This window comes from Polyergus mexicanus, unplaced genomic scaffold (assembly GCF_030449975.1).
Source record: "Polyergus mexicanus isolate NDT 795.1 unplaced genomic scaffold, iyPolMexi1.0 SCAF_27, whole genome shotgun sequence".
Classification (NCBI taxonomy): Eukaryota; Metazoa; Arthropoda; class Insecta; order Hymenoptera; family Formicidae; genus Polyergus; species Polyergus mexicanus.
This window is the reverse complement of record NW_027223347.1, coordinates 1663450-1676884: the sequence shown is the minus strand read 5'-3', so window position 1 is coordinate 1676884 and position 13435 is coordinate 1663450. Positions and strand designations below refer to the sequence as shown.

Genomic DNA, 13435 nt, shown 5'->3' with positions numbered 1-13435 from the left:
TTGAATCCTCGCGGGCAAGACAGTTTTGTAATTTAAAACAGAAATTGATTCAGGTCATCATCCCCTGGAGTGTCAGAATCTAGATGTGTTTTTTTTAATTGCCCTCGAGATTCCTGCAGTTATACTCATGCAAAATACTATTTTCGCACGATGTACGTGCATACGTACTGTAAAATATCAAGTAAAACACATTTCTACAATACCCACGTACAAAATAGAGGTGACGTATATCAAAGTCGTAGTTGCATCGTAAACGCGTCACGTTTCGTTACACCCGAGTTTAGCCTACGTTTGCGTAAAATTTTTCCGACGTATTCTACCGAATTTTTTACGGTACTAGAATTTTCAAATTCGCCCCCCAGTACGACGATGTTTACCGAGCTGCACACAAAATCACGCATATTCTACTTATGAATTTATCCATTAGTAAAATTATATTCGCGTCGTATAAATTATTACGTATATATATTGCGTGCGTATTTTCTTTCACGCGCAGCAAGATAATTTCAAATACACTTTTACAGTCTTTATACGGATTTACTAGATTTTATAGTACTCTCTCTCTCTCTCTCTCTCTCTCTCTCTCTCTCTCTCTCTCTCTCTCTCTCTCTCTCTCTCTCTGATTGTTAATTTAACATGATATTTGCAACAAAGCATTTGATGTTTCGTTAGTTGCTCATTCATTCGAAGATTGAAAATATCCACACAGTAAACTTGGCGCATTTCACTTTAATATCATTAGTTTTATTATTGATGCGCTTTACTTTATCCGCTTTGCTTTTTCTCTCTTCAAAGTTTTAATTAAATTTTTTATTTTTTATACTAAAAGGAAAAATTGATATTTCTCAGATCACAATTCAATGGAAAATCTCATTGGAAAGTCTTTCTCATATAATATATTGTATATAATAAAATTATATAATATACGTTTAATAGAAACGCAAGATTGAAAATCATTTTAAACTATCACATTTTTACAACGACAAATTTTTTCGTATAATAATTTTTGACGATAGTCTTTATTATTCATTTCACAAAATAACAAAAACAAAATAATTGTTTTAAATTCGCACACGCGCGCATTTATTCGATTTTCTCACTCTTATTAATCGTTCCAAAAAATTGAAAACGTTTGGAATAAAAAATCGCAAATATGAAATTATTGATACGGAAAGTTATTATGATGTGTTAAACATCGTTGCGCTTGATCATTAATTAAAGTATCCTGCATTATACGTAACATCGTAAACGTCAACATCCGACAGTTTCAAACGTTCGCGGACAGTTTTACAGGAGTTCGGATGAAGAGTTAGTCTTTTAGAAATATTAATATTGTCGCACATAAGCGTGCATATTCGGCGTGCATACATGTTGCACATACATGTATATACATGCGGCCGCGTGAGGTACAGTATGTACATATATCAAAGACGGTAGTAGATGCAGAGCTCAGTGGAGCAACCATGTGGTAATGTATCAAGGTCAGTAATTTATGGCAGGACGGTTAAACTCGTGCACCGCCCCTCTCGGAGAGAAGATCTGAAAGTCAGATCTGGTTTCTCTCTCTCTCTCTCTTTCTCTCTCGCTCGTATATGCGCTCTGTCCTCTAAGAAACTCGCGACACATACACAAACACACACATTACAAAAAGATCATCAAATAGCACAGTGAATTACGACGCTCATGGCGTTGCTACGAAACATTCGGCCATTTTTGCCGGAGCGTAGGCGGAAGGAGCCGACTAATTTGTCATCACGAGCGATGCATCTCGCCGTGCGATATGCTCTAATGTAACTTTTCAATTATTCATGGCAACTGGCGCATACAGATATACTGAAGCACTTAATACAGCGCAATTTCTCGCGACACTCGCGAGTTATTCTATCGATCTTTATTTACTTTAAACGCACAGTGATGCGCACAGTGATGAGACACTATCTCTATTTTATACATCTGAATTTATGTCGCAATAAAATTCGAAAGCTATCCAATAAAACGGTATCGAGACAATGTTAAGTATATTCCGAAATTTATTCCGAGAAAATTTCGCCGGTTCTAATTGCAAAACGTAAATGATGCAATTAAATCGATATCTTGAGTATTTATGAACGAGTTGCCCAGAATTGTACAATATTTAGATCTATTAATGATCGCAATTTTTGATGAATCGATATTAAAGTTTTTACAGCGTCAGATATCATAATTAAAATCTAATACGTTATTGAATCGTATTTACATATATATTAATAATTCATTGATTTCTAATTTATTTCCATATTAAAAACAGATATGTAAATAATAAAACTCATCAACTATTATACATGAAAAAATAGATATTGTAAATCGTGACTTTATTTCATTAATAAATGTTATAAATTATATGTAATAACGTGCAAGTTCTCGAATTATACACCCATCAAAAATTCCAATACAAATTTACGCCTAATAATTAATATGCTGCTCTATAGTGTAAATAAATAAATAAATAAATAAAAAAAACAACGAAAATGTCATATGCGAATGTATCTTATTAATTTTAATTAAAGAAAGAGAAATATCCGTGTAAAATTTTATAAAAGTTATTTCTAATATTGTAAATTATCTATATGTATATACACACACACACACACACACACATGTGTGTGTTTTATTATTAGAGGCTCGAAAATAATACTTAATATGTCTCTTATGTATAAAATGAGAAAAAAATATAAAGTCGTTAATATCGCTAAAATCACAGACCGATAATCGCAAAGCTGAAAGATTAATATTAATACGAAAATAAAATTCCACATATGTGCTCTCATACATTGCACTTTCTTTCGTCATGTCTGAGAAAATTGCGGTCTGAAGCTGCCGCCTTGCGGCAACCCTCGCGGGACTTAACAACCAGACTATACGTGGCGCATGCATGTATACTTGGCATCACTAAATCTCGCGACTGCATTCCATAATCCCGGCTTCCCTTTGGTGGTGGTGGTGGTGGTGGTGGTGACGTTACCTCGTAAAATTCTCAGGCCCAACAGGCGACGACAGCGAGCGCACGAACTACTTGACAGACGGCCGAAAACTAGGATAATATAAAGGTGAAGGCGACGGCAACCCTTCTTACCGAATATGATGCTCGTATCGCGATGCGCACGTAACCCAAGAGAACGTCTGCTCGGAACGATGATAATCCCGTGTCGTATCGTACCACCGAAGCGATAATTTTTACGAAAATCTTTATGCAACACCATTTATCAACTGACGAAACTTTCGAATAATAAATTAAAGAAGACACGTATACTCTTTTCGGTTATAAAAAGTGAGATGTTATATTCTACATTCGCCGAATAAATTATACGAAATAAATTTCATAGATATGTGTGTGTGTGTGTGTGTGATTCTTTATTTAATTTATAATTAATTATATTATCAACTCCATTAATATATAATTTATCTATCTTTATTTATCTATCTCTCGTTAAAATTCAACGAAAATTAAATCTTTTATATATAAATGTAAATTAAGTAAGTAAACGAAAAGAGAGGCATAGCACTGGAAAGGTGTTTGAAAATTTAATGCGACTAAAATATACACTCCTTTACTAATACGATTTAATATCTAATTTACTGCCTTAATTTGATATTTATATAAAGCATAGTTATTGAAAGCATAGTTAGTCTCTCTTATTTTCGTAAACACCACGACCAATTTATTCTTTGGAAATTGCTATCAGCCAATACCAATTTATATATTCATGTATAGCGAGCAAAGAGATTAAAAATCATTTAGTTCTATTTATATATTAATTTTGAATAAAAAAAATACTTTCTTACTTTAAAACATCTTATCATATCGCAACTTGATTCTTCGCAATTAATGTGCAATACATTATGCATCTTTGTTCTATAAATGTGATTACACGAGAGCAAATAAAAATGATTGTACAGGTAGCGCGAAGGAATATATATCACAATTTCGCCATGTGTACAAAATATATCGGAATAATAATCTTACGAGAGAGGATTCTCGCTTCCGAGATCATAATCTAATATAAATACGTAATAACCGATCAAAGACAGTTAACGATCGACTCAGTATAGTCATTTCTCGAGTGTATCTAATAAAACTGCAGACGCATCGTCATTCGTCACGAATCCTGCCAACCGAGCAGATCGCTGGTACGGCACAAACTAGTCCATCTTAAACTCGTAAGTGACGGAGTTCTAAGCGCGGGTGGACGCGCAAGCGAGAGTGAGTTAGGTCTCCCTTTGAGATGCCATCCACGAACTTGGTCTGACCGCGTCGGAAAATCAGATCCCGTTGGAAAGTGCGAGGCTTGTTCGCCGTACGAATTTTCGAACCGGACACTTTCGCAGACGCGAGCGAAAACTTTCCGCTCCGTTGTAAACGAGTGATCGGAAGTTAGTCGACGTAAACATTATACGAAAGTTCATTTGTCCCGTAATAAAAAAATTGCACCGTCATAGAAAAACATTCGCCCCATTACAGTTTCCTCCAGTGCTTTGTACGCAATACGTCGCGAGAACCTTATTCCACTCGTTGCAACGGGATACCGCTTGGAATATTTTTCAATTCTCTTCGTTAATTATTATTTAATTAATTGCATCTCGCAAAATATTTTACAAAATTAAATTAGACCAAAAATACACACAAAAAAATGTATTTATCTAAAATAGAAAATATCTAGAATTGTTTAAATTTTGATATTTTTATAAAATCTTGTATGAAAACATTTTTAACGTGTAAAAAAATTTTTTTAAATTGATAGATATACAATAAAATTCGAGATATTAAAAACATTGCTTAATATATATATATATATATGTTATGATATTTCCGCTATGTTTTATGTAATAACGGTAAACCGACGTTCGTCGTACATATTGATTTAAAGATAAGTCGTAATAATGTAAATCTCTTAATGTATTAAATTATCGTTGAAAGTTTACAAGATATAAAGGGAAACTCAAACTAGCTAATCTGCTAATCGGCATCGCTTTTTAGTCTCTCGCTAAACGGAGACTCACCACCAACGTTACTTAACCGCCATTAACGGCGACCATTTCGTATCCTAACCGCAGCAAAGTGGTAGTCGTTTCTCCACCACACGTAGGCACGACGGAAACGTTCAACGAGATCTCACTCGTAATTTATTTAATCCGGTTCCACGACCAAGGTGGATAACGACGATTCCGTACCGACCTATTCTCTCGTTTTTACGTTCAAAATGACGGAAGGCTGCGTCATATGCTATAACAAGCGTCTTTCCTAACGGAATGCACCGTTCGCAACGCTAATTAATAGAAAGCAGCTGACGTAATGCGCCGAATGCGAGTCGTGCGAGACAGGAAATGCATATTTCATTGCTAGAATGCAAATTTAACGGCGCTCGACGTGTCTGTGCGCATCGTATTATCCCGCGATGTAAGAAAGGAGGGAAGGAAATGTGGAAACGGCGGATAGAAGAGGAGAGGGGGTAGATAGATGGATGGAAATGAGACGACTGGGCCCCAGTGGCGGATGACCTGAAATTAGTGGGGGAGAAAGGGGGCGCAGGAAACGCGCAGATAGGCGGCAATTATACGTAACCCTCGAGACTATACAACACACAGGGATTGCGCGCCGAGTACTTACTTAAGTCTAGCCGAAATTTCATCCCGGGTACTCTCATGCATATCCACGAATCGAGCGGGGGGAACCGGGAACACCGCTCCAAAATGTTGATGCAAACGCGTGCACGTTGGAGATACGCGTACATGTGTTATCGACGCTGAGATTTCAGTCGCCCACTGTCCGCAGAACATGTCGCGTAACGCGTTATACGCGATCCGTTTCGCGCAATTTAATAGAATCGGGTAGCATACAAGGTGTGAAGAAAAGTTGGAGCACTATTCCAACAGCGTATTTCTAGAAATAAACCGCTCCGGAAAATCCATTATTTTTTTCCGACAAACAATTATCGAGGTATCATAAATTAGAGATTAAAAATCTTGTATTTTTTAACTTATAATACCTCCATATTCATGGCGAAAAAAAGATAGAGGACTTTTCAGCTCAGTTTAATTCTAGAAATACGCTGTTAGAATAGAACTCTAACTGTTGTTTACTCTGCATAGGGAATTGGCAAGAAGCATCTCTGTCATTAACTTAAAACATAAGGTCGGTTTGCCGTTTCTTCGCTTATAAATAAGGTCCTTTCCTTTTTCTCGGAGATTAATATGTAATAAAGTTTTCGCCATTTTGCTATCACACATATGTATATAAATAGAGTTTCAATTATAAATTTAATAACTTTTATAACTTTCAATAGCTTTATTACAGAAATCAATACTTTATGTCGCTCGATACGAATAGGAAATAGTAATTTAATAATGTAACCGTCAATCTACTTATTAATTAATTAGAATTAAAATTTAACTGTTTCAACGAATCAATATCATTATCCTTTTAGATTTATACAAGTATAAAAAAACACCAATATTTTAATAACAAATTCGATAATGAAAATTTTTTCCAAGATATTATTTTGCAAAAATTAAAATTATCCAAATTTTTTGTTATCTCAAGATTGTGTTATTATCTCTTTCCATTTTACTATTACTTTACTATTTTACTATCTATTAAGTCATCTTTTATGAATTTATCATATTCAATATTATGTGTTTATTCGCGATACTATTTTCGTAAATATTCTGCAGTTCTCAGCGTAGCGCGCGATCGTAAAATTACACAGTCAATTGCTTGTAGTAAAGAGGAAAAGAAAAGGCGACAACCAAGTTGAAAGAGCAGACATTATAGTGCTTAAGTACAAGCTTTCCTGTTCCCGTGTCCTTTTCTTATTTTCTTCATGCCGTAATATAGTCATAGTTTTATTATTTGCTTCTCTCTTTCGTATTTTAAATATACAAACCGTCTCATATTCGATATACGCAAAGACTTGACAGCTTTATATAAGCTTTATATATATATATATATATATATATATATATATATATATATATATATATATATATATAAGCGGATCTTAACAAAAGTAAGAGAGAGTAATGCTCAAAGAACAAATTGAAAAAAAAAAAAAAAAAAAAAAAAATCATACACGAGATCAAGCACGAGATTCTTCAATTTAAAGAGACACTGCCTATAACGCTATTATATACTATACTTCTTATTTCTAGTTCGAACTTTGCAAATACATATAGATATTGAATTTTTGCTCATAAAATATTGGTCAAAAAAATGATACACATTATTATAATAACGGATAAACAATTTAAACAAATAAATAATTTATTAATTGACTGCAAGTTTACGCATATGAGGAAAATAAATAGACGATATTGATCGTTGTTGGTATAGAGTATTAATATTTGAACCAACAAACGGGGCACAATTTCTGTTAACGTGCTTAAATATCAAATATCAATTTCAATTTTAAAGAAAATATGTTAGTGTTATATATGGCATCGTACACAATAACAATATTAATGAAATGTCTATCACACAGTGCAATGTATGTATGTTATGTAAAGTTAGCAATTTATAATTATCTTTAGTAAGATAATATAGTATTTGCATATATTAATACTATAAAAATTCATAAAAATAATTAATAATTTATACACTAAATCAATTTTATAAATTATAAATAAAGAATCTAAGATATATAATAGTTTCAATACAAAAATTATCGTTTTCAATAGAAAATTTATTAAAAATGATGAAAAGATAATAATCAATATCCTGTACTCTTGTTACATGAAGCTTGAAATATGAAGAAGATTCAAATATTTTAGTATATATACACACACACACACACACACTCATGCATCTTTAAATTAATCAATCGATTTTGTAAAACATTTATAGCTAATCTATTAATTTAATTTAATATAAAAAAAATAATAGAGGGAGAGAGAGAGAGAAAGCATCTTATGATATAATTCTAATGGGTAATTATGGCGATATATCCGCACGTTCTGCCTCGATAGCGCACACGGAATATCGTGTTCGCGATTAGCATGCATGTCACATTTCGTGTTGATTTCAACTGCCGCTTCAAACAATAACGTCAGCGAAATTCCCGCATGGCAACCCTTAGGCTAACCCGGCGCAAAAAAAAAAAAGAAGAAAAAAAAGGAACGAATTTAAATGCAAATTAATTTCTTTTCCACGCGCGAACGTTTTTTGCTCTTTGCAAAAGCGCGCTATTGGAAATCGCGGTTGACAAGCTTGCGCGCGGCAGATTTCGATCATTTTCGCAAATCGGCGGGTGACAACAAATAGGACGATCGAGCAGCGAGAGCACGTTCGAATGACGATGATAGCCGGGGCACAATTAATGGGAGCCCTTGCGGATGATACTCGCGCGCGCGTACGTTACACTCGAAAATACCATATATGGCGAAATGCGAATCGCGCGCGCGACAACGCATCCACGTATTTGTGACGTATGAGTATACGTATCGCAGAAAAATATTGCCACTGCGTTTAGCTTACGGATCTTTCCGTCGCTTAATTTCCAACCAACGTTGACGCAAATTTTCACAATCCGCCTCTATATCAACGCTTATCTGTCAGATTTGAAATACGATTTCATTTCATTTATCGTTTTATTCAAGTGTCGCACCATAATTCGCATTTCTGTATAATGTCAACTTTGTTTCACATATCCATCGGTAATGGCATAAATCATCCAAGTATAGGATTTAATTAATTATACAGATGATTCACGTAGAACAATATTTCATTAGTGTCTCTGTACAAGAATCTCTATATATAATTGGGAAGCAGTAAAAAAGCTTGTATTTTTTATTTTTCCAATATTACGATTATTGATGCACAATAATCTGGTGAAACTAAAAATCTTCTTCGTTTTTTGTGCCACGATATTCAATTCTTTCGTATTTTCTAATACTTGTCTCGATTTACTAGCTTTTTTATTATTTATTGATATGCTCGTAGATCGTAAAGAATCGAGGAACTCACGTTTCAATGAATCGTTTTATTTATTTAACCGAATCATTGCCATGTACTAGAGACGAGGAAGCAATTTATATAAGGGCTATTCTTGTACTACTTGAAATGACTAGTTCATAATACTTTTGAAGGAACAGATATTGTGTGTACCGTACACACTCGCATCCAGATACGCGTGACGGATAGACCAGAGCTACCTGAATCTTCATGTGTAGAGAGACTCAACACATGTTTAAGAAGCGTGTCACAGAGAATACTAACAATTGCAAAGGACAGATAGCATGCACGTAGCAATTATGTTGAATAAAAAGATGAAAACTGTTGAAAAAGTTTTATGCACTGTGGCGGAAAACTTCGTTTCGAAGATCGACAGTATCGTACTACGTTTTGTCCGCGAATACGATTTCGCTGACAGACTTTCACGGATAATTACTAAGTACAAAATTACAATGTCCGATTCAAGTTGCATAAAAAAAAAATAAAAAAAATTGGCACGTCACGCGAGCGCATTGCAAACGTGATTTTATAGATATATTCTGATGTACAAATAAAAAAAAATTGGAATATTTTTCTTGTATATGTCACGCACAAATTCTAACTTATATATACCATAAACAGCTTATACAACAGCAGTTATACAGTTGTGAAATAGTTTCGGTTGACTAAAGTCCTGGAGCTCCTAATAATTGGATCAAATTATTAAAGGGAGGAACATTTGTACGGAACTACTTGATTCCTGTTGAAAGCTCATTCAATGTCTCAACAAGCACCGATCTGCACATCGCTAGAATTACCATAACGCCATACTCCGAGTAAATGGCGGCATGTCCGACAGAGAATTACGCGATTCACTATTGCATTCTACAAGACGTCATATATGCGGAATATGTAAAATACGCTCTTATCAAACATGCAACAAACAACAAAGTTTAGAAAGCGTTTAATTTCACGATACTCTTTTATATCGTATAATCCGTTTATCTACACGAGTATGCTTGCGATGCAAAGACTGTGTAACACTTCACAGATATTAGCATAAATGTAGAGATAATTTTAAACATAACCCAATTTATAGCTTACTTTGTCATATTCATATTCTTCCGAACGGTACGGCGCGAGTAACTTTGAAAGTGGAATATATTTACATACTTAAGAGCATACTTAAGAGCACCCTGTTTCTCTGTTTATTTCAAAAGACTGCCATATGAGTGCGTCAAGCGTGCACACACAAAGGATTTAATAAATTTGTACTTGATTTCCATTCAAAGAATTTATTAACTTTATAACGTTTTTTTCTTCTAATATAATCGATTTTATAAGATACACACGGTATAGATAAGTCTTGTTAGAGAAACAGAATTCTTTTTCTCACATTCAGTGTCATGAATGTAAGAGGATTTGTGCGCGCGAAAGGATATAAATGAGAAACAGAATCATGGAAGTGTGTATCATGGATGTGGAATCTGCGTTTTGCTAAAGCGTGTCTTAGAACGGTAATGTATCACACGAAATCGAACTAGAGCAGAACACGAGCAGTCGAAACCTTCCAAAGCATAGCGGTGCAGCTTCGCTAGTGAAAGGCGGAGCGCGTTCCGGAATGAACAGAACTTGAGCACTTTGCAGTGATTTGGCGATGTAAAGGATGCGATTTACAAGCTCAATCAGCTTCTAAAAGACCAATGGATGAAAGGGAAGCTTTAGCTTAGTTCAAAACTCTACTTAATTAGTAAAAATTATACTGTAATTAAAATATATATCATAAAAACCCAAAAGAATTTTATGATAATAATTATGGCCTTATACAGTTTATCGCATACTTACTAAAGCTAAAGCTTATTTTAGCCAGAAAAGTTCTAATTATTTATTATTATTATAACTAATTATATAATTTTAAATTAATTACACGAATGTAATGAGAAATAACGATTCAATAAAAAATTTTTTCATTAAAGCTTTATTACTATCCAGAATTTTGAGTAAAATAAATAATTAATAAAGTGCATTAAAAAGAGATATTCAACTCTCGTTTGCTACACAAGATTCAATATTAACGTCGAAAGGTTTTAGTATTCACTAGAGCCGAACTTTCTGAATAACACAGTCGTGCTTTTCGTCTTGATTACTTTTGAAAGTAATAAAAGCCCTAAGTCGTTCAGTAATTCAATTCCTAAATGATTTATTAATATGCCATTAAATTTCCAAAAAGTGCACTTTAACGCACAAGATTTTATTTATACGCGCGCTTCGAAAGTCATATTCGAGTTCTCTCCATTTTCTATAACTAACACTCGAAAACCAATTCGATCGTTCGATGTATTGCTAAAAGTTTCATATTAGATATAAGCAAATAAAGATCGATGAAATAAGAAAGTGAAGATAATATAGTCAAACATATACAAGTTGAAACTCAAGTGCATAAGTTTATAAATGTTCAAGTGATAGAAATTATATATTGATCGCGTTATATGTATGCATTCGATTAATTTTATTAAGTCATTTTTTTATCAATAATTGAGATGAAAAGAATGCATATGAAATCATACAATGCGGCAATGCGACAGCAATTCTTTGCGATCACGGCATCATTTTAGTTAGTTATACGCTCGACCATTTTCGTCCTACAGGGTAGTAACAGCCTCGCGAGTTGAGGGCAAAGTATTTCGAAAGAAACGATCAAGCACGGCGGACCCCCAACGAAACTTATCATAGTAATGAAGGGATAGCTATCAAGGCATAACGGTGTAACGAGAAGTTTTTGACTGACGCGAGACAGACAGCTAAATACCCTGTTCAAGTTGAAAAATTAGCGCGAATCGTGAACTGAGCAACGTAAATGCATATTACGTAGAATTAGAATTAACTATTTTGGCATAATTTTCGATCTTACATACTTATATCTTACGGACTTGTTAATAAATAAATCTATATTATTTATATTAAATAAATTTTGCGTCACAATACATATATGTATATTGGTAAAAATGTGAATCTATTTAATATTTTCCGTTTTTTATTTAAAAATCGTGATAAATCAACCATTGATAAAAAGTGAAAAATTTATCTCATTATGCAGCGGACTTCGTCTTTTAATCTGAAATCCAATTCTCGTACCGCGACAGATACACAAATCTCCCAATGCGATTTAAGAAATAAGAAATCAAACCACTTTAATATTTCAATCAAACTCTCTTCTATTAAAACTTTTCCATAAAAATCTTATGCTTTGTTATACAATTGTTTTGTTAAATCCAATATCTTAAATTTAAAAAAAATATTTATTTTCTTTTGAAAGGAAAGATAATTAATAGTATTTGAGAGTGCATATTTTATTAGATTCGAAATAAACTTCAAAAGAGTATATTTATTTCACAAATTTACGATCCTTCCTTTGCGAGAACTTAAATCGCACGCCTAAACCGTATTTACGGAATTATCTAACATTAATTTAATTAAACATCTTTTATATTGAATGCGATCTAAGATTAAAGAATACAAATAAGTAGAAGAATATGTAATTAATAAATAATTTATTAATTAAAAACATATATATTTTATCTATAAAAAAAAATAAAAATCAAGACTTAATTATCGCGAGAACATTTTTTTAACGCTAAAACCTCAATAACGTGAAGGAAGGACGTCCAATCTAATTATCTTTCACTGAAAAATCATCCCCCCCCCCTCCCCGCTCGCCGTTCACCGAAGGATACGTATCTGAAATGATGCAAGTCTTGCGGAATACCCGGTGTACATAATAAGGACAAATTTCATCGCGGATTCATAAGCACTCGCGGCTGCTAAGCATCGCTAAGAAAGGTACACTTGACACTTGGGCAACCGGCACGCTCGCTGCCTTGCTAGTCAGCCGCCCCGCCAGGCGCCCTATTCGGGCAAGCAGTAGGGAGAGTCAGGAACGGGCCAGACGAACAAGCAGGCGGGCGCCAGTCTACCGTGGGCGCACGTCGCAACACCACGGGTGCTCCGATTCAATGTTTTCATACGGTATAATCATGTTCAAGCTTTTTTTACTCTGATTATACGCGCAGTCTCAGCAATACGCGATAATTATTTCAGTGATTATTTACCATATATGATCGGACCGAAAGCGCGAGAGAAAGTGGTGACGGACGTTTACTCTCAGTCGGTAGTAGTGTGTGTGATATAGTGCGTCGAGCAACACGGGGGGGATCTATCGATGGGGATCTATGATTGCATAAGCATGAGGTAACGTCCGTTCCGAGTGATCGTATCTACGTGATATTATGTGATTTTGATTTATTGCTTGTTCGAGTCTTGCTGGCTCGACTTTGACGACGTTCACAAAGACGGCGCTCCATGATTTTCGCGAGTCTCGCTCTCACCGCTTTCAATCGCAGTTTATTCCGACACAGCGTCACGAATCGTTCGTTACGAATGTGCGTTACGAATCGATGATCAATGTTTGACGCT

The 13435-nt window shown here is 34.4% G+C and overlaps 2 protein-coding genes across 10 annotated transcripts in view; one reads left to right on the top strand and one right to left on the bottom strand.

Annotated features, from left to right (window-relative positions):
• LOC138943577 (protein artichoke) overlaps positions 1–13435 on the top strand; it is a 245677-nt gene that overhangs the window by 139816 nt on the left and 92426 nt on the right. For 5 of the 8 annotated variants that reach the window (XR_011448497.1, XR_011448492.1, XR_011448491.1 and 2 more), the window contains exon 1: positions 12701–13210. The exons of the other annotated variants lie outside the window; for them this stretch is intronic. The gene's annotated coding sequence lies outside the window, so the exon portion shown is untranslated. Of the gene's footprint in view, positions 1–12700; positions 13211–13435 lie in introns of those variants that run through there. 8 annotated transcript variants of the gene reach the window in all.
• LOC138943576 (protein artichoke) overlaps positions 1–13435 on the bottom strand; it is a 327808-nt gene that overhangs the window by 288835 nt on the left and 25538 nt on the right. The gene's annotated exons all lie outside the window — the stretch shown is intronic.